General features: G+C 41.1%; 1 long non-coding RNA gene across 1 annotated transcript; it reads left to right on the forward strand.

Annotated features, from left to right (window-relative positions):
* The first annotated feature begins 2,101 nt into the window (after positions 1 to 2,101).
* Positions 2,102 to 5,770, forward strand: LOC138855402 (uncharacterized). Its single transcript, XR_011394635.1, has 2 exons — positions 2,102 to 3,140; positions 4,833 to 5,770. It is a non-coding gene; the product is annotated as an uncharacterized lncRNA (long non-coding RNA).
* The last annotated feature ends 323 nt before the right edge of the window (positions 5,771 to 6,093 follow it).

The raw sequence follows: 6,093 nt of genomic DNA on the forward strand, positions 1-6,093 counted from the left end.
CACAGGAAAGTGGGTGCAGGAGGGAAGAGGAGCGATTGGTGGAATGATGATGTAAAGAGAGTAGTAAGGGAGAAAAAGTTAGCATATGAGAAGTTTTTACAAAGTAGAAGTGATGCAAGGAGGGAAGAGTATATGGAGAAAAAGAGAGAGGTTAAGAGAGTGGTGAAGCAATGTAAAAAGAGAGCAAATGAGAGAGTGGGTGAGCTGTTATCAACAAATTTTGTTGAAAATAAGAAAAAGTTTTGGAGTGAGATTAACAAGTTAAGGAAGCCTAGACAACAAATGGATTTGTCAGTTAAAAATAGGAGAGGAGAGTTATTAAATGGAGAGTTAGAGGTATTGGGAAGATGGAGGGAATATTTTGAGGAATTGTTAAATGTTGATGAAGATAGGGAAGCTGTGATTTCGTGTATAGGGCAAGGAGGAATAACATCTTGTAGGAGTGAGGAAGAGCCAGTTGTGAGTGTGGGGGAAGTTCGTGAGGCAGTAGGTAAAATGAAAGGGGGTAAGGCAGCCGGGATTGATGGGATAAAGATAGAAATGTTAAAAGCAGGTGGGGATATAGTTTTGGAGTGGTTGGTGCAATTATTTAATAAATGTATGGAAGAGGGTAAGGTACCTAGGGATTGGCAGAGAGCATGCATAGTTCCTTTGTATAAAGGCAAAGGGGATAAAAGAGAGTGCAAAAATTATAGGGGGATAAGTCTGTTGAGTGTACCTGGTAAAGTGTATGGTAGAGTTATAATTGAAAGAATTAAGAGTAAGACGGAGAATAGGATAGCAGATGAACAAGGAGGCTTTAGGAAAGGTAGGGGGTGTGTGGACCAGGTGTTTACAGTGAAACATATAAGTGAACAGTATTTAGATAAGGCTAAAGAGGTCTTTGTGGCATTTATGGATTTGGAAAAGGCGTATGACAGGGTGGATAGGGGGGCAGTGTGGCAGATGTTGCAAGTGTATGGTGTAGGAGGTAGGTTACTGAAAGCAGTGAAGAGTTTTTACGAGGATAGTGAGGCTCAAGTTAGAGTATGTAGGAAAGAGGGAAATTTTTTCCCAGTAAAAGTAGGCCTTAGACAAGGATGTGTGATGTCACCGTGGTTGTTTAATATATTTATAGATGGGGTTGTAAGAGAAGTAAATGCGAGGGTCTTGGCAAGAGGCGTGGAGTTAAAAGATAAAGAATCACACACAGGGTGGGAGTTGTCACAGCTGCTCTTTGCTGATGACACTGTGCTCTTGGGAGATTCTGAAGAGAAGCTGCAGAGATTGGTGGATGAATTTGGTAGGGTGTGCAAAAGAAGAAAATTAAAGGTGAATACAGGAAAGAGTAAGGTTATGAGGATAACAAAAAGATTAGGTGATGAAAGATTGAATATCAGATTGGAGGGAGAGAGTATGGAGGAGGTGAACGTATTCAGATATTTGGGAGTGGACGTGTCAGCGGATGGGTCTATGAAAGATGAGGTGAATCATAGAATTGATGAGGGAAAAAGAGTGAGTGGTGCACTTAGGAGTCTGTGGAGACAGAGAACTTTGTCCTTGGAGGCAAAGAGGGGAATGTATGAGAGTATAGTTTTACCAACGCTCTTATATGGGTGTGAAGCATGGGTAATGAATGTTGCAGCGAGGAGAAGGCTGGAGGCAGTGGAGATGTCATGTCTGAGGGCAATGTGTGGTGTGAATATAATGCAGAGAATTCGTAGTTTGGAAGTTAGGAGAAGGTGCGGGATTACCAAAACTGTTGTCCAGAGGGCTGAGGAAGGGTTGTTGAGGTGGTTCGGACATGTAGAGAGAATGGAGCGAAACAGAATAACTTCAAGAGTGTATCAGTCTGTAGTGGAAGGAAGGCGGGGTAGGGGTCGGCCTAGGAAGGGTTGGAGGGAGGGGGTAAAGGAGGTTTTGTGTGCGAGGGGCTTGGACTTCCAGCAGGCATGCGTGAGCGTGTTTGATAGGAGTGAATGGAGACAAATGGTTTTTAATACTTGACGTGCTGTTGGAGTGTGAGCAAAGTAACATTTATGAAGGGATTCAGGGAAACCGGCAGGCCGGACTTGAGTCCTGGAGATGGGAAGTACAGTGCCTGCACTCTGAAGGAGGGGTGTTAATGTTGCAGTTTAAAAACTGTAGTGTAAAGCACCCTTCTGGCAAGACAGTGATGGAGTGAATGATGGTGAAAGTTTTTCTTTTTCGGGCCACCCTGCCTTGGTGGGAATCGGCCAGTGTGATAATAAAAAAAAAAAAAAACCCACAGACTGCTTTTTGAAGAGGTATCCCTCAGATGATACCTCACCACCACAATGATGCACACTGAACACCAACCATCCGATGGTACCTCACCACCACAATGATGCACACTGAACACCAACCATCCGATGGTACCTCACCACCACAATGATACACACTGAACACCAGCCTTCCGATGGTACCTCACCACCACAATGATGCACACTGAACACCAACCTTCCAATGGTACCTCACCACCACAATGATGCACACTGAACACCAACCTTCCGATGGTACCTCACCACCACAATGATGCACACTGAACACCAACCATCCGATGGTACCTCACCACCACAATGATGCACACTGAACACCAACCGTCCGATGGTACCTCACCACCACAATGATGCACAGTGAGGAACAACTAGTTTGGGGGGAACCAAGTCCCAAAGTTTGGGAGGAGAAGGCTAGGGAAACCCTGCCAGACCTTTTCCCGGATGGTTCCACCATGAGAAGTATGGCTCATGATCATGCTGCCAATAGTATTCATGATATTTCTCATGAGGACGGTGAGGGGTTAAGTCTGGAAACTCTGTTCTCTGATGCTAAACTGCAGTCAACTGAAGAAAAGGATGTTCCAGCCAGAGCTGAGCATGATTGGAGCATGGATCAGTTAAGTAGATTGAGAGAGGCTGCACCTACTAGGGTGCAATTAATTTCTGCACAGGAAAATGATGTCACTTTTAAGGTGATCAGAGCCTCAGCTGTGGCTGAGGAAGAGATTTTTCAATTAAATGTTTTCATTTCAGAGAGGAAACTCTTACAAAGAAGTCGCTTCTGTTTGCAGTACCAATGGAAGGAGAACAAGGGTTTTGTCACCAGATGGTGATGTCCAGGCATTTCTTCTGGCCTCTGCTGTGAGAGACTGACGGAGAGTATATTAAGATCTATCATGTCTGTCAAATTATAGGGAAACCTAGTCAAAGTATTAACCTTTTGACTGTCGCAGGCCCCTTTCTAAAACTGTCATTCTATGTCGATAAATTTTTGGAAAAAAATTATTTTCTCTTATGAAATGATAGAGAATCTTTTCCCGATGGTAATGACACCAAAAGTACGAAATTTGGTCGAAACTCACGGAATGACAGTCCCGCAAAGCTAGCGGTCTTGGCAACATATACGCATCGGCGGTTTCGCCGACTTTGAGCCCTGTTTTTGGCCAATTCCACTGTTCCAGTTGACCAAACTCATAGCTATTTCTTTAGAACTCCAGTTTTTCTATCAGCTGAGTACAAGAAACTGCCCATTTACTGATTTGAACTACCCAATAAAGTAGTCAGAAATTGGCAATTTGGCCAATTTCATGCAAATTAAAAAAGATGCCAATTTCAAAATAGGGTCCAGAATAAACAATGTAGACATTCTTGGCACTAAAATAACATATCCTCTGTTCATTAGTCATGTCTCTAGGCCCCTCTTATATTACTATTGCTTTCTGTTTTGATTTTTTATTCATACAAAAAAATACAAAATTTACTGTTATGCAGACTACTGCATTATTGTAAAAATGGTATAAATAATATCAGTGCACTAGTGAAAGAATATTAGACTCCCCAGTTGAAGTGTATTGGACGTGTGGTGTGATTTGCTTACTCCTGAACATTGGTAAAAATTGAACATTTCCGCTAATTTGAGCTCAATTTCAAGGTCACTTTCATCATGAAAGTAATTAAAATCATCTCTATTTCTGTAATATGGTTTCCATTTTATCACAGGAGACCATGAAAACGAGAATACAACGATAAATACTATACGAAAATACACCTCAAAGTCGGCGTTTTAATCCAAAAAAATGGTCATTTTTTTTTTCTCATTACGCACTGCGTGCTGCAAGATTTTTTTTATGTGGCACACACTGACCACACAGACCCATTCTCTTACATGTGGGCCTACCAGCTTTCTCCTGCTTGATTTGAAGCCGCTGGAATTTACGCGTATAAATACGTCAGAAACAGTGGCGCATAAGACGTATATATACAACTGAAACAGTCAAAGGGTTAAACCTGTTCCCCTTCAGCTTATTTCAGCACCAAGTGAACCCTTCAGCAAGCTGGTAGTGGATGTAGTTGGTCCAGTTCCAAGGACCAGAATGGGAAATGATTATTTACTCACAATTACATATTTGCTCCACTACCAAGTACCTGGAAGCAGTCCCTCTACATAAGATAACAGTTCATGTAGTCTTAAGAGCTTTGATGAAGTTCTTTTTTTCATGTTGGTTTTCCTCAAGAGATATAAACAGACCCCGGGCCTAATTTTACCTCAGAGTTGTTTAGAAATGTCTCCTATGGGTTTAGCGCTTCCCCCTTAATTATAATAATAACAATGTTTAGAAATGTTTTAAAGGGATTAAAAGTAGAGCTTAACTTTTCAACTGCCTGTCACCCTCAATCTTAGGGGAAAATAGAGAAATTCCATCAAACCCTGAAGAAAATGCCACAATGAGAGGATCCCTCTTTTTGTATTTGCTGAGTGGGGAAGCACTCTAGAATCTTTGAGCTGTTGGCTTGGGGGGATGATGATGCTCCCTTCTAGGAGCTTTTTCTCAGTTTCAGACACTGGCTCATATGAAGTGGATGGTACCAGTGAACGTGCCCATCAGCCAGACCAGGATGATGATGTGGGACCGTAATGTGGACCATAGTACTCTGGAAGCTGGGGAGAAGGTGCTGGCATTGGAGCCAATTCATGTGAAAATCTGTATGGCAAGTTGCTGTGACCTGAACATGGTGTGGGGAAAGTTCTCAGGTGTAAGCTATAAAACCCACACATGCGAACAGGAAAAGAATGAGTGTAGAGAGACGAATATTTTAGTGGAATGTAAAGGGGTGCAAAACAGTAATCTTATGTAATAGCAAAGGTGTATTTAACTCTTTGACCGTCCCAAGCCCATTTCTGAAACTGTCATTCTGTCAAAAAATATTTAAAAAATAAAAAAAAAAATTCTTAACAAAATGTTAGGATTATTTTGCTGCATAGCCCTTGTGGCTTAGCGCTTCTTTTTTATTATAATAATAATGATAGGATTATTTTGCCGAGTGTTTTAAGCCTAAAAAAAATTTTTGCGATCAGTACTTGCCGAGATATAGAGGCATAAAGTTGGCAGAAAATGAGCCACATATGGCAACAGCGGTAAATGCTGCTCACCTGGTATACAATATTGTATACTGTAACTGACAGTAGTGTCACCCTCTATTTTCTTTAATTCTTTGATTATATAATGTACAAGTACAAAGAAAGATTTAAAGAAAAAAAGAATCATTATATTGAATGTTATCGATAATATCTAGTGAAAATAGGGGGTGCTGCAGTTCAGCAGGAACCCCGCACAAGCTGCCACTGAATTTAAGCTCGACATCTCTGGGTGGACATCTTTTCAGCATAAATGTTACAAACCTCGACTTTTATTCACTATTCCTGTATAGCCCTTGTGGCTTAGTGCTTCTTTTTGATTATAATAATAATAATAATTATTCACTATGCACAACACACGCACATCTTTACTTTCCTTGGCCCAGGTTAGTGCTTAGTTTAACAATGTTATTATTACAGGAGGTCCCTGTTTTCATAGCTGTTATGCTCCTGAACCCTGCTGATAAGTGATAGTTGTTGGCGAGTGGAAAAGTTTTTTTTTCAATATCGAAAGTTTCTAAAATGCCCGATAACATGCTTACACTATAATAAGTGCTCAGTACAGCTAGGCATAAAAAAATCACATACAAAAGTAAAATAAATATAATACTTAAAACATGACGCCAGTACTCTTCCCTGACACGTCTGTTGTGCAAAGAAGCGGAAAAAGCACCAAAG

The sequence above is a fragment of the Cherax quadricarinatus genome, chromosome 93, assembly GCF_038502225.1.
Source record: "Cherax quadricarinatus isolate ZL_2023a chromosome 93, ASM3850222v1, whole genome shotgun sequence".
In the NCBI taxonomy this organism is placed as follows: domain Eukaryota; kingdom Metazoa; phylum Arthropoda; class Malacostraca; order Decapoda; family Parastacidae; genus Cherax; species Cherax quadricarinatus.